The sequence below is a fragment of the Muntiacus reevesi genome, chromosome 8, assembly GCF_963930625.1.
Source record: "Muntiacus reevesi chromosome 8, mMunRee1.1, whole genome shotgun sequence".
Lineage (NCBI taxonomy): Eukaryota > Metazoa > Chordata > Mammalia > Artiodactyla > Cervidae > Muntiacus > Muntiacus reevesi.
Window position 1 is genome coordinate 96,407,883 of NC_089256.1, and position 22,980 is coordinate 96,430,862.

The 22,980-nt window shown below is 37.3% G+C and overlaps 1 pseudogene; it reads left to right on the forward strand.

Moving 5' to 3' along the window:
• The first annotated feature begins 224 nt into the window (after nt 1–224).
• On the forward strand, nt 225–2,090 carry LOC136172991 (tigger transposable element-derived protein 1-like; annotated as a pseudogene).
• The last annotated feature ends 20,890 nt before the right edge of the window (nt 2,091–22,980 follow it).

Genomic DNA, 22,980 nt, shown 5'->3' on the forward strand with positions numbered 1-22,980 from the left:
TTTTACAAATTGGAGGTTAGTGGCAACCTTGTGTTGAACAAGGCTCTTGGTGTCTTTTTTCCGATAGCATTGGCTCAGTTTATGTCTCTGTGTCAACATTTGTTCATTCTCATAATATTCCAAACTTTTCATCATTATTATATTTGCTGTGATGATCTGTGACTAGTGATCTTCGATGTTACTCTGGTAGTTGTTTGGGGCCCCACAAAGAGGGTCCATACGAGATGACAAATTTAATCAATAAATGCCGTTGTGTTCTGACCGATCTGCCGATGGACTCTTCTCCCATCTCTCTCCCTGTCTTCAGGCCTCCCTTTGCCATGAGACACAACAATATTGAAATTATGCTAATTAGTTACACTTCAGTGGTATCTAAGTGTTAGAGTGAAAGGAAGGGTTGCACATCTCTTACTTTAAATCAAAAGCTAGAAGTGATTAAGCTTAGTGAGGAAGGCATGTGGAAAGTCAAGGTGGTTGAAAGCTAGGCAGCTAACACCAGTTAGTGAAAATGTGAATGCAAAGGAAAAGTTCTTCAAGGAAATTAAAAGTGCTGCCCCAGTAAACACATGAATGATAAGAAAGCAAAACAGCCATATTGCTGATATGGAGAAAGTTTTAGGGCTCTGGCTAAAAGATTAAACCACCTGTAACATTCCTTTAGGCCAAAGCAAAGGCCTTAACTCTTTTTAATTCTATGAAGGCTGAGAGACATGAGGGAGATGCAGAAGAAAAGTCTGAAGCCAACAGAAGTTGGTTCATGAAGTTCAAAGGACGAAACGGTCTTCCTTCTCAAGGTGAAGCAGCAAGTTCTGATGTAGAAGCCGCAACAAGTTATCCAAAAAATCTAGCTACAAGCATTAATGAAGGTGGTACGCTAAACAATAGGCTTTCAGTGTTGATGAAAACAGCCTTCTATTGGAAGAAGATGCCATCTAGGACCTTCACAACTAGAGAGGAGGAGCCAATGCCTGGCTCAGAGCTTCAGGGGACAGGCTGACTCTTGTTAGACACTAAGGAACTGGTGACTTTAAGTTGAAGCCAATGCTCAGTTAATGTTCTGAAAATTTCTACGTCTCTTAAGACATGCTAAATCAACTCACCCTGTGCTCTGTGAATGGAACAACAAAGCCTGATGATAGAACATCTGTTTACAACATGGTTTACTAAATATTTTAAGCTCAGTGTTGAGACCTACTACTCAGAAAAAAAAAAAAAAGGTTCTTTTCAATACATTTTATTGCTCACTGACAGTCCACCTCACCCAAGAGCTCAGATGGAGATGAACAATCAAATTAATGTTTTCAGGCCTGCTAACACACAACATCCATTATGCAGCCAATGGATCAAGGAAGCATTTCAATTTTCAAGTTCTATGCTCTAAGAAACACATTTTGGAAGGCTACAGTTGCCACAGATAGTGTAAGGATCTGGGCAAAGTAAATTGAAAATCTTCTGCAAAGCATTCACTATTCTAGAAATCATTAAGAACATTTATGATTCATGGGAAGTGGTCAAAATATCAACATTAATAGGAATTTAGATGAAGTTGATTCTCACCCTCATGGATGACTTGGAGAGGCTCAAGATTTCGGTGGAATGATTAACTACAGATGTAATGAAAGTAGCAAGAGAACCAGAAATAGACATGTGATTGCACTGATCCAATCTCATAATAAGACTTTAAGAGGTGAGGAGCATAATGATGCTTCTCATGGATGAGCAAAGAAAATGGCTTCTTGAGATGGAATCTACTCTTGGTGAAGATGCTATGAATACTGTTGAAATGACAACAAGGCATTTAGAATATTACACCAACTTAATCAATGAAGGAGCAGTAGCAGTAGAGTTGAGAAGACTGACTCCAATTTTGAAAGCAGTTCTACTCTGGGTAAAATGTTATCAGATAGCATGGCCTGCTACAGAAAAGCCAACTGATGTGGCAAACTTCATTGTTGCCTTATTTGAAGAAATTGCTACAGTCACCCCAGCCTTCAGCAACCACCACCCTGATAAGTCTGTAACATTTGACATTGAGGCAAGACCCTCCACCAGCAAAGGATTACAGCTCACCAAAGGCTCACGATGGTTAGCCTTTTTCATTAAGCAATAATGCATTTTATATCAAGGTATATACATTGCTGTACCAGACATAATGCTGGTGCATGTTTATTAGACTGCGATACAGTATAAATATATATTTTATATGCACTGGGAATCCAAAAAATTAGTGTGACATCCCTTACTGCGTTATTGCCGGGGTTGGGAACTGATCCACAATATCTGTGAGGGATTCCTGCCCTGGTTCCGATTATCATCGTTTGCTATAATGAACAATCAGTTATTTCCTAAGAGGATGAAAACTTTATATTTCCAAAACCGTGAAAATAATTCAAGATAAAAAAATAGAAATGAAATTCCCGTTAGATTTGAACAGCAAAAGGAAATGAGGCAGAAATTCATATGAATATTTGGGGAAAGAGTTCCAGGTAGATGGAAAAGCAAGTCTGGGGTCTCTGAGTCAAGAGACTGCTGGACAAGTTTGAGAAACGCCAGAAGTCAGAGCAGCTGAAGTATAATAAATTAAAGGTGGGGGCGGGGGAGATTTGAGCAGCAGCAGGAAAAGTGGCCAAGGGTTGGATCACATAGAGTTTTCTTAAGCAAGGCATGGAAGAGAAATTGATAAACCCTGGAATTTGATTGCATGTGGGATGTAAGGGATATTAAGAACTCAAGCATAAAACCCCAGTTTCTATTGTGGCCATACCACTCATCAAAACAGGTGCAATGCAGCTTCATGTGCTCAGCTGCATCTGACTCTTGCAACCCAATGGACTGTAGCCCACCAGGCTCCTCTGTCCATGGGATTTTCCAGGCAAGAGTACTGGAGTGGATAGCCATTTCCTTCTCCAGTTTCACATGTGCTATGCTCAAAGAATATACGTGAAGACACAAAAATAGAAATAATTAAATACATTTAGGGTGGGCGGTCAGAATGCCTAGAGAGTACATAACAACTCCCGAGATGAGTGTGTGTCCTCCAGGCAGGCGTGGTCAAAGCAAGGAAGAGTGTTGGTTGGGAGAACATTCCAAGCCAAGAACACAGCACGGAGGCGCAGAAATGAGAAGTGACATTCTCAGCACGGAGAGTAAAACTTGAAAAGCACCCAGCAGGTCAGGATGCACCTAGTAGGTTCACAGCTTTCTTGGATGATCAGGCCGTACTTTGCCACTCAGCTCTCCTCCAAACTGTAGCACTAGATCACCATTTAAAGAACAGCTTCTTCTCCTAGATGTATGTTCTATGTCTATTCTTGACTAAAGCATCGTCTAAGGGCTGTGAAGAATTATCTAGGTGGTAGATGGAACTCAGAAGCTGAGTCTGAGTGAACCAAAAGAAATGGGGGAAAACAAAACAAATAAAAACCTTGAATATTCTTCCCTATTCATAATATCCTGCAGGAAAGAAATGAAAAGTCATCAGACAAATCATCTCTATTTCCCTACAAGTTTTGATAGATAATCTGAAGAATGAGAGTGTAGCCCAGACAGCATGCAGTAGTTCACTGAAATTCCGAGTCACTGGAACCTTAATTAAAGGTTTATATATATTTATTTTAGATTTGGTGTATTTTTTTAATCAGAATAAGAATAACCTAGGAAACAACATAACATTTTAATACTTCACAATTTACTCTGGTATTTTTCAGTTCTGTTATAATCTTTAATTGTGAAAATTAGTGGAAAGAAATTCTTGTTTATAATAATTTGAATTCTCAAGTTTACATAAAATTTTAATACTTCACAATTTACTCTTATATTCTACAGTTCTGTCATGATTTTGAATTATTAAAATTAGAGAGAAGAAATTCTTATTTATAATAATTTGAGTTCTCAAGTTCAGCAATTTTTCTTTTATATAAATGATGATCCTGTCCTTTATCCTAAGATTTTGTTTTGGAATCTGCAGATTAACTTGAAAAGAAAAGGGCTTTTTTTTTTTTTAATAAAAATTTTCTAAATGCAAATAGATTTTGCCTATTTCTTATACTTTTGCCATAAAAATAAGTGAACATGTCCATGGTGACATGTGTGATAGTTCATCCAGCTATCAGGTGTTAAATTCAGGTGTCACAGACTTAAATAGCATAAGGAATCCATGATTTCTTTTTGAGAAAAAAAATAATTAAAATCTCATTAAGAAAAGGAGCAAAATCAGATTATGTCTTGCTGACTGAGTCACTATTTTATGACCATCTGCTAATATATATTATTATCAAAATAATTGAAAATTCATTTTCTGGGCATTTTCCATTTAATTATAAATATTTGATTTTAAAGTTCGGTTACAATAGAAATAAGATACTTCAAATATGAAAGTATAGCATTTTGCCTAAAACAAAACACGATGAAACAGTTTGTCTTATGAACTTATAAAAGCTAATATTAATAGGCATGTTTCACACATTGTGCTAGATTCGTCACATGAGTCTCATCTAATTTCGTTGCAACTCAGAAAAGTGATTATTATAAACTCAAAAGCACAGAGGAAAAGAATGATGCTCAGGAAATTTAAGTAACTTGCCAAATTTTACAAATTTGTTAGCCTTCTCTCTACCTTCTATGATGAGAATATGAATGGACAAGAAATGACAAGAGGAGAAATTTTAAAATACACAGGATGAGGATTCAGAAACCTAGGACAGAAGTATCCTCATCCCATTAGGACCTGAACAAATAATATTCTCATCAACACCATGCACTATTTCTATTTGAAAAACAACATATAAACAACAACATAAAATATTTTATCCATTAACAACGTATCTCTGACGTCATTTTTGTGGATGCCTCTGGTTACTATTCTAAGTAGTAGATTAAGGGGGTAAAGGGTAAACCTGAAAAAAAAAAATCTCTTTGAGAAAAAGTTTAAATTCTATGGAGGAATTTTTAAAACAAACTTTGTCAAACATAAGAGTTAGAAAATATTTCCTAGTATCAATACATCACAATGAAATGAACTGAAAGTCACTCACTTGAGTCCGATTCCTTGTGACCCCATAAACTGGAGTCTGCTAGGCTCCCCTTCTATGGAATTCTCCAGGCAAGAATACTGGAGTGGGTTGCCATTTCCTTCTCTAGGGAATCTTCCTGACCCAGAAATCAAACCCAGATCTCTTGCATTATAAAGGTAGATTCTTTACCATCTGAGCCACCAGGGAAGCCCCAGTATATCATAAAGGCTATTTTAGTCTACCATTTAATTGCTTTTTAAAAATTAATTTTAGCATAATCAAATAATCAACAAATAAATCTCAGGAATCATTCTGGCACCTATACTGTATTCACAAGTAATTTGTAATGTAAAACATACTATATTTTTTAGTAATGTTGAAAGCTAGCAGTTGAAAATACATAGACAGACTAATGGGGAGATTAAGCAATTCTTACTAAGTAAGCTCTTCAAAGCCCATTTACACACACAGAGGTAATACACACTTTAATGCCTCTCAGCTGCAGGTGGCAGCAGCACTGCCCATCGCCAGCTCTGCTGAGCCACAGCAGACCTACAGAGGCTCAAACGTCTACTGAACGTCCACTCTGCTCACCCCGCAATCTGGAAGAGGAAATGCGCCACTTTTGGATGTAGAAGGGTGAAATTTGATGTCATTCTTCCTATCAAGCAAGAAACAGACTGTTAGGCTGGCAGCATACACAACATAAATGTTCAGTAATTGCTATTTTTGATCACCAGACCAAATACAATTTCACAATTTCAATCAGTGAATGTACATAATCTTATTTTTCCAAGAAAGTTGAGTAACAGTGTATTATCAAATAATTAATTATAGGCATCCCTAAAGATTAAGCATATAATTAAAAATAGATCCTTAAATCTGATTTGCTATTTCTCACTTAAGAGAACTGAAATTATTCAGAATCATGCAGGAAATCTCCTCACTGTGGTCATTCATATGTTGCACCGTGATCATCTTCACACATAATATATAGGCAAAGCCATGGCACACACATGGAGTCAAACACTTCCAGAATTGCTGATTCCAGGTCGTCAAGCAAGGGTGAGTAGTTCTGATCATGAAGAAGACCATCCCACCATTTAAAATAGATTTAAGATGATAAAATGACAGGAATTCAAAAACTGTAATTAATATTTTATAAAGAATGGTGACAGGAAGAGGAGCAAAAGTAAGGGAAATACAATGTAAAATATAGAGAATCAACTGTATCCTGTATCGGTCATTTTCAATTCAGGCTGAATGTTCAGTGTGGAAAGATTTTTTAAAGTACCAATGCAGAGCCTCATTTATGATCATTGAAGACACAGCTCCTAGAAGAATTCCTGGGCCACTGTACTCTTTGTTGGCAGTATTTCCAGTAATATAAATGCTCACCTATTACTGTAAGCGATTTCATATTCAGCGTTGACAAAGTAACAAAAGATTTATTTTTAAGTCCAGATCCCAAACTTAGCATTCAAAATTTCAGTAATTTGGCTCTGATTTTCTTTATAAACTTCCTGGCAGTCTAAGCCCTTTATATCACAAGCCCACTCATGTCCCTTGGGAGCCCTTGTGCAGATCCTCAGCCTACTATCTTTAACCCGTATTTCCAAAGTACCAACTGACTGCAAAATCATAATGACAATAGTGGTATCATCTATCCCTGGCAGCTCAGTGGTAAAGACTGACCCTACCAATGCAGCAGATGCAGGTTCGATCCCTGGGTTGGGAAGAAACTTGAAGGAGTAAATGGCAACCCTCCCCAGTATTCTTGCTTGGGAAATCCCACGGAGAGAGAAGCCTGGTGGGCTATAGTCCATGGGGCACAAATAGCCAGACACAACTCGGTGACTAAACAACAATAACACCTTCACAGTTGTAGAATTCTTTAGAGCATTTTAAAGAACTTCCACAGAAAGCCTCAATAGAAAACCAAGAGTTTCAATTGTGTAATTTGTAAATGACCAGGTACAACCTCCATACGTTGAAGTTATAGAAAGTGAGAAGTAGAAAAATGACTTTTTTTCTACTTCATGTCTACAAGTCTTTTCATCATCAGTTCAGTTCAGTTCAGTTCAGCCGCTCAGTCGTGTCCGACTCTTTGTGACCCCATCAATCGCAGCATGCCAGGCCTCCCTGCCCATCACCAACTCCCGGAGTTTACTCAAGCTCATGTCCATCGAGTCGGTGATGCCATCCAGCCATCTCATCCTCTGTCATCCCCTTCTCCTCCTACGCCCAATCTGTCCCAGCATCAGGGTCTTTTCCAATCTCATCATAGTTGACATAAAAGACTATTAATAAATATTTGAAATGCTCAGTGATGATGAATAAATTAATAATTTGTTTCACACATCACATAGTATTCTCTTTTCTTAAAATTAGATTGTAATTTAGATTATAATAGAGAGAATACATAGATATGTGGTTAGACACAGGACTGGAAAATGTCAGTTTTTATTCCAGTCCCAAAGAAAGGCAATGCCAAAGAATGTTCAAATGACCACACAATTGTACTCATTTCACATGTTAGCAAGGTAATGCTCAAAATCCTGCAAGACAGGCTTCAACAGTATGTAAACCGAGACCTTCCAGATGTGTAAGCTGGATTTAGAAAAGGCAGAGGAAACAGAGATCAAATTGCCAACATCTGTTAGATCATAGAAAAAGCAAGAGAGTTCCAGAAAAATATCTACTTCTGGTTCACTGACTACACTAAAGCCTTTGACTGTGTGGATCACAAAAACTGTGGAAAATTCTTTTTGTTTTTTTGTTTTTTTCTTTGGAAAATTCTTAAAGAGATGAGAATACCAGACCACCTGACCTGGCTTCTGAGATACCTTTATGCAGATCAAGGAGCAACAGAACCACACAAACGGAACAATGGACAGGTTCCAAATTGGGAAAGGAGTACGTCAAGGCTGTATATTGTCACCCTGCTTATTTAACTTATATGCAGAGTACATCATGAGAAATGCTAGGCTGGAGGAAGCACAGCTGGAATCAAGATTTCCAGGAGAATATCAACAACCTCAGATACGCAGATGACACCATCCTGATGGCAAAAAGCAGAGAGGAAATAAAGAGCCTTTTGATGAAAGTGAAAGAGGAGAGTGAAAAAGCTGGTTTAAAACTCAATGATCCAAAAAACTAAGAGCATGGCATTTGGTCCCATCAGTTCATGGCAAATAGATGGGAAAACAATGAAAACAGTGACAGATTTTATTTTCCTGCACTCCAAAATCACTGTAGACAGCAACTGCAGCCACAAAATTAAAAGGCACTTGCTCCTTGGAGGAAAAGTTATGACCAACCTAGACAGGATATTAAAAAGCATACATTACTTTGCCAACAAAGGTCCATATAGTCAAAGCTATATGGTTTTAGCAGTAGTTATGTATGGATGTAAGAGTTGGACCATAAAGAAGGTTGAGTGCTAAAGAAGTGATGTTTTTGAAATGTGGTGTTGGAGAAGACAATAGAGAATCCCTCAGACTACAAGGAGATCAAACCAGTCAATCTTAAAGGAGATCAATCCTGAATATTCACTAGAGGCCTGATGCTGAAGTTCCAATACTTTGGCCATGTGTTGAAAAGAGCTGACTCACTGGAAAAGATCCTGATGCTGGGAAGACTGAAGGCAGGAGGAGAAGGGGACGACAGAGGATGAGAATGAGATGGTTGGATGGCATCACCGACTCAATGGACATGAGTTTGAGCAAGCTCTGGGAGTTGGTGAAGGGCAGGGAAGCCTGGCGTGCATGGGGTCACAAAGAGTCGGACACGAGTGAGCCACTGAGCAGCAACGACAAATGTACAGACAAGAAAGAAAATAAGTGCGTCGTAGGAGGTAAAGGGAAATCAAGTTACTTGGCAGCAGTATGCAGAGTTATGATCACTTTTTGTAAAACTGAAAATAATTACATGTGGATTGTGGATAAAAAAAGAAAGAGAAGAGAGAAAAATACAAAATGTTAAATTTTCTATTTGCTCTAGCAGAAGCAGGAGCATGCAACTATAAAAGCAATATAAAACGTTTTTGGATATATCTTTAAAAGCACAACAAGCAGAATATTACTCTATATTATAGACCTATGTCAATTCTAAAATGAATTGTTTTCTCAACTTTTTGTATCTAGGAGTCCCTCTGTAAATCAGATCTTGTCAATGAAACATAGCTAGAAGTCTTTTAGGGCTTCTGGTAAATTATCTGCTGTTCTGTTAACAAGGGCAAATGTGACTGACTTTTTTTCGGTCTACTTCTTCTCTTTTGGAACAAGATATGATGCCTAGAAATATTGCAGCAATCTTAGTGAGTCAGCAATAGTCTAAGGATGGCAACTCACATACGAGAAAGAAGATGGGTCTTTAATGATATGATGTAACTCTAATACTATCTATCTTTAAAATTCTTCAGTGAGACCATTATTGTGCTTATGAGATCATTTATTGCTTAAGGCACAAATATTTAGGTAGACTATAACAGGAAGTTGAAAATATTGCTATATGATATGTCCATTTAGAAAAATTAAAATATAATTTGAAGTCACTCAAACAGACCTTTAGACACACACACAAAAAAACCCATGAAATTTTGGAAGAGTAAAATTTTCTGTTTTACAAAACACAAATAGAACACAAATTAAGACAAAGGGGAAATAAGTTGCAACATAAAAGAAGACACAGATGGTACTTATTTACAATAAGGAAAGATCTTCTGCAAATATATGAGTCAATTAAAAAAAAAACAGGCAAAACAATGAACATACAATTCATTTAAAAGAAAATATTAGTGGGAATAAAAACAATCATATTCAGTCTATTAAAGAATGGAATCAGATTATAGAAGATTCAAAAGTTTAAATTATCCATCGTTATCAAATGCACCAGAAAGTAGCACTTTTCATATACTCTCAGTGAAACAGTAAATTAATATTAATCAGGAGGAAAATTTGGTACCAAGTGAAAAAAAATTTAAATGTAGGTATTAGTTAAGCAAGCAGCTTTGTTTTCTTAGAATTTGTTCTATAAATCTTCTAAATAACTGCAAAAGATTTCAAAGATATATGTACCATGGCGCTAATTGCAAAACTGTCTTAATAATCACAATAAAATAAATGGAGACATTCTAACCATTCACCAATGATATATTGGCTAATAAATATTTGTTCACAAATAAAATGGAGTTTTCTCAAAATTACAAAGATCGATAGCCATTTACATATTAGGAGATTGAAGCAGGAGCTAGGGAGGGAGGATGGAAAATATCTTTAATATAGAAAATAGAGGAAAAGTTACTTTGCAAAAGTATGCAGAACTATGATTGATCTTTTGGTAAAAAAATATTGCACATACACTATAGAGGATATTCTTAAATTTAAAAATCTAGAAGAATATATTCCAAAATTTTAAAGTGATTACAGTTGCGTTAGGCATAAGAATGGAATAAATTATTATTTTATAAATTTTTGAAATGCTTGAACAACAAACGTCTTCCATATCTACACACACAGCACCCTCATATAAAATGGTTAAAATGAAACTAGCTTGAAAAACAATTATCCAGATCTGCCCATAAGGGAACATATGTGACATGTTTTTTTTAAATAAAATTAAGGAAAGTAATGACTTTTTTCTTTATGATTACTTCCAATCTTTTCAATTGTGTTCCAAATGAGTCCATCTTTTATGCATTCCTATTTATTCCATTGATTTTTTTTTTGTCATAATGTCCACCTTATACACACATGTACCAGGTTTTTGGGCTTTATGATACTCCCCAACATTTTAAAATTCCATTCTGTTAATATTTCCCTTAACATAATTCAGTAGCGATCAGATTTGACATAGCATCAATGCACATGAGTATTCAGCATGGGAAAGAATAAATATCCTTCTGTCAAAATACTTAATAGGACAAAATTCACACTCTGAAATCAGTTGGTATCTAATTTATCATTAATACACACTATAGTCTTTTTAATACCAGCTTATTTTTACAGTCAGAAGATAAACCGGGAAAGGAAGTTCATCCCTTGAGGTGCTAATGATACATCAAAGTGAAGACATTTGGTAGGTGCTATCAGGAGAGAGCTTTAGCTCACAGGTTTTCATTTAGGGATTGAAGCCATGAGTGAATGATTTAACCCATTAAAAATATACTGTATGAAAAGAGAAAAGTGTCAAAAATGGAAGGAAGCCTTCAGAAGCTATACTCCGCAAAGGGCAGAATGGAACTGCCTGGACTCCAGCAGGACAGACAGCAGGGGCTGATGACAAAGGAATTAAGACTTTTCTATGAGGTGTGGAGTACTGAGCCTTGCTCAACGCTACAGTGAGTTAAAGTGTTACAGTGAATTTAGTTATTTTCTTTGGATTTAGGCTTTCAAATATTATTAGGTCTTAGAGAAATAGTATTATGTGAAATTTGTTAAGGGTCCTCATTTAGTGCATTTGAACATGAAAAAAAGATTTAGAGAAAGTGAAATTAAAACTTTAAAAAATTCAATGTAATAAAAATGACTTGGAATTAATAGAGCAAATAATAGCAATCACAAGGATCTGTAAGAAGATGGCAATGTCAGGTCTTAAGTGGCCAGGGAGTATTTTATTATGCTGCAGAAGTATTATAAAAAATATATAAGCAAGGCCCAGAGAATAATACATTGAAAATAATACACCAAAAACAGGTGAATAAATCTATTATTCTTTTAAGGGCGAGGTAGTTCTTCCAGAATCAAGAGCATAAACATTTGGTTAATCAGAGCTAACAGGCTGAGCTCCAATATTATTTTAGGGAGTGACAGTAAAAGACAAGGGATAATGCAGAATTATGGCTTCCAGCTCTCCAGTGAATTGCTCGGTGAACAATCACATGTATCGTTCACATGTAAATCCAGACTTCGTGGTTCCATATTAGAGTTTAGAAAACACATCAATTAAAGTCAGTAGGTCAAATTTTAATTACTAGAACCTAATTAGACAATTAGGTAGCAATTCTGAAAAGACATGTGGAGTTCTACATATTACTTTTATATTAAAATTATGCTTATTGGTCATGAAAAAGGAAGAAATTATTTCTTCTTGTGTATTCACAACTACCAATGATGAACTAGTCGCCAAATGTTATGAATTCTGTCTTCTTTTTACCTCTTACTTCTCTCTCTCCATCTCCTTTCCACTGGCACTATCTTATTTCTGAACCCGCTCACTTATATTCCTGGCACAAAGCTCTCCTCCCTACAATCTATTCTCTGTATAACTGAGACTGACTTCTTAAATCAAGCGGCTCAAAGGGTCTCTTTCAGTTCAAAACAACTAAAAGTAAAAACTTATCTCTCCTTTCTCCCAAATCTCTAAGAAAATTATAGGAAATGAAGATACGAAAAAAAAAAAGAAAAAAAAAAAAAAGATCCAGCAAAAGGCAGCCCAGTATATATGAATGGTTTATAATGGAGAAAAGGGATGTACCTGGATCACAGACATCAGTGTCTGTGATGCCAGGCGCGAGTAGGAAGAATGTTTAAAGAAAGCTAATTAATAGTCTGTCTACTGAGATATTAATGTGGTCTAGGACTCCACACCAGCTCACCCTAACCTCTTCCTTTTCTCCCCACACGCGGAGCACGGAAGCCCAACATTATACTCCCAGGCACCCAAAATAGCTCTTAAAGAATTTAATTAACAGTATGAGCATAAGGTTTCTAATGATGCTGGAATTGCCTCCACTGCTACAGAGTAAAGAACTCAAGATCTCCCCTTTTTAGCATCCAGAGAGTGGTTTCCCCATTTACTCACCCTAAAGATAACAAGCACTGTTCATACCTGAGCTCATGCCAAGTCCTGTCGCTGGGAGAGAGCTAGCAGAGAATCAGCCGTAAAAGAGCAGAGGGAAATGGTAAGAGTCACCTGTCTTCTATTCTTTAATATGAATGAACTAAGGGCCACCAAATATATGGGAAACAGAAAATCAAATAAATAAATTACTGACCAAATATAAACAAATGGAAGTAAAGAACAGAGAACTCTTAAAAACAAAACTTCAGTATATATTGAGGAATTTGAAAAATTAATATTGAAGAAGAACAGGCTCTTACAAACAAAAGAACTCTTGGAAAATAGCATATTACTACATTCCTGGGATCCCTGTGATTTAGTATCATAATCTGAAAAAAATATGAATTTTCCACTTAAGAGTTTGAGTTCCCATCCCAGCAAATATTTATTGGAATTACTACTAAGGAGCATAATTAATGAATTTTAAAGAGCAAATCTTTTCCATCTCAGATGAAGGAAAATAATAGCAATAAAGATGCCATTAACCAAAAAAAGGAAAAAAAAAAAAAACATGCAAAGACATGCAGATTATACATAACCAAAATGTACCATCACTTCTGAAAATTTTGTTTATATGTCCTAAATGAATGTGAGGAGCTTTCCAGGTGGCACAGGGGTAAAGAATCTGCCTGCCAATGCAGGAGACATAAGATCCACAGGTTCGATCCCTGGGTCAGGAAGATCCGCTGGAGTTGGAAATAGCAAGCCACTCCAGTATTTTTGCCTGGAAAATTCTATGGACAGAGGAGCCTGGTGGACTACAATCCTTGGGGTCACAAAGAATCAGACATATTCTTGTCTGACACACTTTGGAAAAAATTATGAGACATATTTGCAAAAAAAAAAAAAGGTTCTGTTTTGTTCTGTGCTATTTCATAGATCATAAAAGAATAAAATAATAAATGCATAATCCATGTAAATAATCCACATAAGCAACTGACAAACTGCTAGCTCTTCTCTTAGATTTTAATGTTATTATTTCTGAAACAACTGTCAAATCCAACAAATAAGTATAAAAATGTTTTCAACCTACAGGAAATGAGTATATTCTCTCCTTACCCTGCCGTCATTTTAATAGCCATTGTTAATGAACTATGCATCTATTACATGAGTCAAATGTATAAAAGCATTACTGTACTTCTTTATATTATAGTTAATATACATTTTCAAAAATGAATACTAGGAATAAAGTATAACAGATAAAAACCATGCATTAATGATAAGAAGGGATGTGATGTGTGCGTACATATTGCTGACTTATGCTGTTGTACAGAAGTAGCTAATACAGCAATGTAAACAACTACACTCCAAAAAAAAAGAAGAACCTGGGAGTTGTCAGAGTACAGCCACTTAGAATATTAAACATTGTTATTTTATAAGCTGAAATATCTCTTAGATCTATCAAGCGAGCCTGGGATGACATAATGAGACACTGTACCTGTAATGTATTTATAATGGCAAGGAAAAAAATAAGATAAAAGAAAAGGAAAGGAAAAAACTGAAGGGAAAAAGAAGACATATGGTGATTGACCCAAATAAATACAATACTACAATGTCTTATGACTATTGTGGGAAGTAAAACAATTTTATTCTTGATATGTACATTGCAGTACCCATTATAAATGGGTTAGAGAATCATTTATCCCAGTAAAATAGGGTTTACTTGTACATTCACTAGGTATTCCAAACAAAGCTAGTGGAGGTGATGGAGTTCCAGTTGAGCTATTTCAAATCCTAAAAGATGATGCTGTTAAAGTGCTGCACTCAATATGTCAGCAAATGTGGAAAACTCAGCAGTGGCCACAGGACTGGAAAAGCTCAGCATTCATTCCAATCCCAAAGAAAGGTAATGACAAAGAGTGATAAAACTACTGTACAACTGTGCTCATTTCACGTGCTAGCAAGGTCATGCTCAAAATCCTTTAAGCTAGGCTTCAACAGTACGTGAACTGATAAATTCCAGATGTAGAGCTGGATTCAGAAAAGGCAGAGGAACCAAAGATTAAATTGCCAACACCTGTTGAATCATAGAAAAAGCAATGGAACTCCAAAAAAAATCTGCTTCATTGACTACTCTACAGCTTTTGACTGTATGGATCACAAAAAAATCATGGAAAATTATTAAAGAGATGGGAATACCAGACCACCTGACCTGCCTAAGCAACAGCTAGAACTAGACATAGAAAAACAGACTGGCTCCAAATTGGGAAAGGGGTACTTAAAGGCTGGATATTGTCAACCTGCTTATCTAACTTATATGTAGACTACATCACACAAGAGGCTAGGCTGATGACTCACAACTGGAATCAAAATTGCTGGAGGAAATATCAAGAACCTCAGATATGCAGATGATACACTCTAATGGAAGAAAGTGAAGAGGAACTAAACAGATTCTTGATGAGGGTGAAAGAGGAGAGTGAAAAAGCTGGCTTAAAACGCAACGTTCAAATAATGAAGATCATGGCATCTGGTCCAAACACTCGATGGAAAATAGATGGGGAAAAGTGGAGACAAGGATAGATTTTATTTCCTTGGACTCCAAAATCACTGCAGATGGTGATTGTAGCCATGAAATTAAAAGATGCTTACTCCTTGAAAGGAAAGTTATGACCAACCTAGACAGTGTATTAAAAAACAGAGACATTACTTTGTCAACAAAGATCTGTCTAGTCAAGGCTCTGGTTTTTCCAGTGGTCATGTATGGATGTGGGAGTTGTACCACAAAGAAGGCTGAGTGCCAAAGAATTGATGCTTTTGAATTGTGGTGCAGGAGAAGACTCTTGAAAGTCCCTAGACAGCAAGGAGATCAAACCAGTCCATCCTAAAGGAAATCAACCCTGAATATTCATTGGAATAACTATGCTAAAACTCCAATATTTTGGCCACCTGATGAGAAGAGCCAACTGATTGGAACAGACCTTGATGCTGGGGAGACTGAGGGCAGGATGAGAAGGAGAGGACAGAGGGTGGGGTGGCTGGATGGCATCGCTGACTCAATGGGCTTGAGTTTGAGCAAGCTCTGGGAGACAGTGAAGGACAGGAGAGCCTGGCGTGCTGCAGTTCATGGGGTCACAAAGAGTTGGACACAACTTAATGACTGAACAACAGCAATGTACATTTGTGAATGTAAAAAAATTTTACATGGGTTTATCACTCAATGCCTTTTGCCAGTTGTAGCTTCCAGAGAATGTAAAATGTAAATTATTTTGCATGATGCAATCTTTCAATGTAGTGAACAGCAAATGGGACACTGGGTGAGGACTGCGGAGGCACCAAATGTCATTACATTAATGGCAGATTTCAGTTCCTGCCGTTCGTAAATTTGTGGGCAATTAAACAAACAAACAGACCTGCATATCTATTAGCCTCACAGGGCAGGAAGCAGTGAAATCTCACTGCTAAGAAGTTAAAACATCATAATGAAACTTTTCAAGCTGAATGTTGAAGCAAAAAACTAAAAATATTTACTTTACATAATCTCAAGCATCACCCTTTATTCAAATTCAGTTATGATCTAAGCACATCTGTTTTCCTACAGTTATTTATATATTTGTCTCCACTCTAGCACATATTTTTCTGCCCATCCAAACAGGCCTGTCATCTTTTAATGCCAAAACTGCATTTGCCTCAAAAGTCTTTTCCAATTTTTATTCAGTCGATGTTATTTTCTCCATTCTCTCAGTGTCAAAATAAAACTTTATTATAGAAGTTAGCCTTTTCATACTATTCATGGGATTCTCAAGGAAGAATGCTAAAGGATTCTGCCTTCCTCTCCTCCAGTGGACCACGTTTAGTCAGAACTCCCCACCATGACCTGTCCTTCTTGGGTGGTCCTCCATGGCATGGCTCATAGTGTCATTGAGTTAGGCAAGGCTGCGGTCCATATGATCAGTTTGGTTTTCTGGATTGTGGTTTTCATTCTGCCTGCCCTTCGATGGATAAGAATAAGAGGTTTGTGGAAGGTTCCTGATGGAAGAGACTAGCTATGTGGAATACTGAGTACTGCTCTGATTGGCAAGGCCATGCTCAGCAAATCTTTAACCCACTTTTCTGTCGGTGGGTGGGGCTGTGCTCCCTTCCTGTAGTTTGGCCTGAGACCAAGCTACGGTGGGTTAATGGCCACAGTGGCACCCTCCTCCAAAAGGACTCATGCCAGCAAGCCACAGCTCAGGACTGTTGTAGTCAGTGCCCCTGACCTGTTGGATCATAGAGAGAGCAAGAGAACAAGCAAAAAAAATTTAAAAACCCACATCTATTTCTGTTTCACTGACTACAACAAAGCCTTTAACTGTGTGGATCACAACAAACTATGGAAAATCTCTTTAAGAGATGGGACTACCAGTCCACTTTACCTGCCTCCTGCAAAACCTGTATGCAGGCCAAGAAGCAACTGTTAGACATGGAACAATGGACCAGTTCCAAATTGGGAAATGAGTATGTCAAGGCTGTATATTGCCAACATGCATATTTAACCTCTATGCAGAGTACATCATGTGGAACGCCAGGCTGGATGATGCACAAACTGGAATCAAGACTGCCAGGAGAAATAACAACAACCTCAGATATGCAGATGACACCACCCTTATGGCAGGAAGCAAAGAGGAACTAAAGAGCCTCTTGATAAAAGTGAAAGAGGAGAGTGCAAAAGTCAGCTTAAAACACAACATTCAAAAAATGAAGATCATGGCATCCAGTCTCATCACTTCATGGCAAATAGATGGGGAAACAATGGAAACAGTGACAGGTTTTATTTTGGGGGGTTCCAAAATCACTGTAGATGGTGACGTCAGCCATAAAATTAAAAGACATTTACTGCTTGGAAGAAAAGCTATGACAAACCTAGACATCATATTAAAAAGCTGAGACATTACTTTGTCAACAAATGTCCATATAGTCAAAGCTCGTGAGAGTTGGACCATAAAGAAGGCTGAGCCCTGAAGAATTGATGCTTTTGGACTGTGGTGTTGAAGACTCTGGAGAGTCCCTTGGACTTGAAGGAGATCAAACTAGTCAATCTTAAAGGAAATCAATCCTGATATTCACTATACTCCAATACTTTGGCCACCTGATGTGTAGAGCTCATTCATTGGAAAAGACCCTGGTGCTGGGAAAGATTGAAGGCAGGAAAAGAAGGGGATGGCAGAGGACGAGATGGTTGAATGGCATCACCTACTCAATGGACATGAGTTTGAGCAAGCTCTGGGAGATGGTGATGAACAGGGAAGCCTGGCGTGCTGCCATCCATGGGGTCGCAAGGAGTCGGACACGAGTGAGTGACTGAACAACAACCATGGAAGTCAGCATATGCTATTGGACATGACAGCTATTTATCGTCTATTTATAAGTCACATTTTTATTTTTAAATTTTTCATTTTTTAATTTCTCTTTATTGGATGTATAGTGACATAGATTATGTTAGTTTCAGGTGTGTTACATATTAGTTTGCTACTTATATACATTACCAGTTTATCACCAAGATAATCTAGTAACCATCACTCATCTTACAAAGTCCCTGGAATATTACTGACTACATTCCCTATGCTTTACATTCTATCCCTGTGACTTACTTATAACTGGAAAGCTATACCTACCTATCTCCTTACCCTATTTTTCTCACCCTCTTCGGCCCTCCTTGCTCACAGCTACCAGCTTGTCTTCTATATCTGTGTGTTCATTTCTGTTTTTGTTTTTAGATTCTACATATAAGTGAAACCACATGGTACTTACATTTCTAGTCTTATTTATTTCACTTAGTATAATAACTTCTAGGTCCATCAGTGTTGTCACAAATGACAAGATTTCTTTTTTTATGGTTAATATTTCATCATATAAATATGCCCAATTCATCCATCAATGGACATTTAAGTTGCTTCCATGTCTTGGCTATTATAAAAATGTTGCAATGATCATAGAGTGCATGTTTTTTGATTTAGTGTTTTGATTTTATTCAAATATTCAGAAATAGAATTGCTAGATTAAACAAAGTTCTATCTTTCATTTTCTGAAGAATCTCTATATGCTTTCTATAGCAGCTACACCAATTTACAATTCCACCAATAGTGCCTGAGGGACTTCTTTTCTCCACCTCCTCACCAATAAGTTTTGTCCTATATTTTTGAAAATAACCATTCTAACAGGTGTGAGGTGATATCTCATTGCAGTTTAAATTGACATTTCCTTGATGATTAGCAATGCTGAACTTCTTTTCATGTGTCTGTTGGTCATCTGTATGCCTTCCTCAGAAAAAAAGGCTATTCAGGTCCTCTGCTCATGTTTTAAATCAGATTGGGGTTTTTTTTATATTAAAATATATGATTTCTTTATATATTTTGGATATTAACCCCTGATCAGATATATCATTTGTAAATATATCCTCCATTTAGTAGGTTGACTTCCATTTTATTGAAGATTTCCTCCTCTGGCAAAGACTTTCTAGTTTGATGAAGTCCCACTTATTTTTCCTTTTGTTTTCCCAGTTCAAGGAGACAGATAAAAAATTACTGCGAAGTTTGATGTCAAATAGCACACTGCCTCTGTTTTCTTCCAAGACTTTTATGATTTCAGGGCTTATAGTTGACTCTAATACATTTTGAATTTCTTTTTTGTATATGGTACACGAAAGTAGTCCATTTTCATTCTTTTGCATGGACTAGCCACTTTTCCCAACATTGTTTATTAAAGAGATTGTCTTTTCCCCACTACATACTTGCCGGGAGCCAGCACACGAGATCCCACCCATGACAAGGTCTTGGGGAGAAAACCTGACAAGCAAGGTGGATCAGGATTCCAGGGATTCTGAAAAAGCCAGCACACGAGATCCCACCCATGACAAGGTCATGAGGAGAAAACCTGACAAGAAAAGTGGGTCAGGATTCCAGGGATTTCGAAAAGCTGTCCCAGGCACTCACCTTAAAGATGATATCTGTCTTTCTGATGCTTGCTTTAACAGACTACTCCCTAATTTCTGTGACACAGGCAGAAGGCCTTCCCCAATCTCTTTCCAAATAAGAATCAACTTAGAACTTTGATCAATATGTCTCTCAGTGGTATCTTATGAGATTATCCAGGGTGAAAGGAGTTTTCAATTTGAACTCCTTTGCTGGCATTCTAGTTTGTTTAGCAAATGCGTCCATGCCCTTGGTACTAATATGCATGACTGCTCATAATACTCTAATCATAAAACAGCATTAAAAACCTGATCATATAAAGGCCCTAACAGATATAGAGCCCTTCAGGGGGTGAGGAAGCCCGATTAGAGAACACAAGAAAGATTATTCTAAAAGTGGTTACTGGGTTAATGTTTGCTTGCTGTGTTTTTGCCCTTAATGTGCTAAGCTTGTGTTATGGAAACCATTGTTAATATAGTTAAAGTTCTAGAAAAATAAGAGCTTAGCCCTACTGTGGGAACAATGAGACGGTTGTTAATTGCTAGCCAGGAGTGCTATGCAGGGGCTGCCTCACGGAAGCCGGTGGGGTCTGTGAGGGATAAACTTAGGTAAATTCAGCTGACAACTTGCAGAAGGATTAACCTTTGTGTTAACAAGGTTATGCTTCCGCTACGATGTGACATGCTGTACTGTTGTGAGACTGCACTTTTTCTGCAGCAGAAACGGAAAAGAGGTTTTCATTCACCTGACTTGCATAAAATGTTAATGGGCCCCAAGGCCAGAAGACAGTGTGCAAAGACCTATTATAGAAATAAAATGTAGAAAACATCTTGCTCTTCCTAAAGGACAAACTGATGTAATGTTAAACTAACCCTGTGTGAGCATGAGTAAGCATCTCGTACCTTGGACACATTCTGAGTGAGGGGATATAAACTGTCGTCAGAAAGTAAAGGACAGACTTGGCTTCGCAGAGGCTGCTCTCAAGTGTCTCCTCTCGCTGACGCCGTTCATCCCGGGGGTACCCCTGGATCCTGCCGAGGCTGGACCCTGGCGTATCCCCTTCAGTACTTTGTCATAAATTAACTGAAAAGGTAAATATGGGTTTGTTTCTGGGCTCCTTGTGATCCGTGTGTGTGTCTACTGTGCCAGAACCAGTTCTGGTTGCCACGCTGTTCAGGCGCTCAGTCGTGGCCGACCCTGTGACCCCGTGGACTGCAGCATGCCAGTCTTCCCTGTCCTTCACGAGCTCCCCGAGTTTGCTCAAATGCATGCCCAATACATCAGTGATGCTATCTAACCATCTCATCCTCAGCATCAGGGTCTTTTCCAAAGCTTTGGTTCCTTGCATCAGCTGGTCAAAGTATTGGAGCTTCAGCTTCAACATCAGTCCTTCCAAAGAATGTTCAGGGTTGATTTCCTTTAGGATTGACTGGTTTGATCTCCTTGCAGTCTAAGGAACTCTCAAGAGTCTTTGCCAGCACCATTTGAAGACATCAATCCTTCAGCACTCATCCTTCTTTATGGTCTTGATTGCTATAGCATTGTAGTATATTTGTGAAATTAGTAGCATGGTAACTCTAGCTTTGTTCTGTCTTAAGGCTGCTTTGGTTGTTTGGGGTCTTTTGCAGTTTCATACAAAGCCTAGTATTATTTGATCCAGTTCTGTGAAAAATGTTATTGGTATTTGATATAAATCACGTTGAATCAGTAAAATGCTTTGGGTAGTATGAACATTTTAGCAATATTAATGTTTCCATTCATAAGCATAATATGTCATTAACATTTTTTGTATCATCTTCAATTTTGTTCATCAATTTCTTGTACATTTTAGAGTGTAGGAGGTCTTCTATCTCCTTGGTTAAATTCATTTCTAGTATTTTGTTCTTCTGGATGAAATTGTGAATGGAATTTTTTCTTAATTTCTCTTTCTTATAGTTTATTATTAGCCTATAGAAACAGACCAGATTTCTATCTAACTATCTAACTAGATTTCTATCTATCTAACAGAAACTTCACTAAATCATGTATTAGTTCCAGCAATTTTTTGTAGCATCTTCAGGATTTTCTATATGTAGTATCATCATTTGCAAACAGTGACAGTTTTGCTTATTTCATTTTGTAATTTTTCTTTTTCCTGTCTGATTGCTCTTGCTAGGACTTCCAATACTATGTTGACTAAAAGTGGCAAGAGTAAACATCCTTGTTTTGCTCCTGATTTTAGAGAAGCTGCTTTCAGCTTTTCACCACTGAGTAAGATATTGGCTGTGAGTTTATCATACATGACCTTATTCACTGAGATATGTTCCCTCTATATCCACTTTATTGAGAGTTTTTATCATAAGTGGATGTTGAATTTTGTCAAAAACTTTTCCTACATCTACTGAAATATTCTTAATTTTGTTAATGTTGTATATCACACTGATTTGTGGATGTTGAACCATTTTTGCACCCCTGAAATAACCCCACTTGATGATGGTGTATGATCCTTTAAATGTAATGTTGAATTCTGTTTGCTAATATTTTGTTGGAGATCTTTGCATCTATTTTCATCAGAGATACTGGCCTGTAAATTTCTTCTTCTTCTTCTTTTTTTTAATAGCGTCTTTATCTGATTTGGGCATTAGGGTATCTTTACTATATGTTTGCTTTTAATAGGGAGTTTTTTTTTTTTTATAGTTTTCTCATTTCTACTTATAGCTTTTTGTTTCCCATCTAAATAAATCCCTTTAAGATTTATTTTAAGGCCAGTTTAGTGATGATCAACTCCTTTACCCTTTGATTGTCTGGGAAACACTTCATTTCTCCTTTGAGGCTTCCAAGGTGGTACTAGTAGTAAAGAAGATGTTTGCCAATGCAGGAGACATAAGAGACACGGGTTCAATCCCTGAGTCAGAAAGACCCTCTGGAGGAGCGCATGACAACCCACTCCAGTATTCTTGCCTGGAGAATCCCCGTAGACAGAGGATCATGGCAGGCTACAGTCCATGGGGTCACAAAGAGTTGGACACGACTGAGCTATTTAGCATGCACACAATAGCCTTGCTGGGTGGAATGTTCTTGGTTGTAGGTTTCTCCTTTCAGTACCTTGAATATATCACGTCACTCCCTTCTGACCTGAACGTTTCTGCTAAGAAGGTCAACATATGGTCTATGCGGGTCCCCTGTGTATGACATCCTCCTGGCGCTTTTAACTTTGGATATTTTAATCACAACACACCTTGGTGTGGATCTTGGGTTCC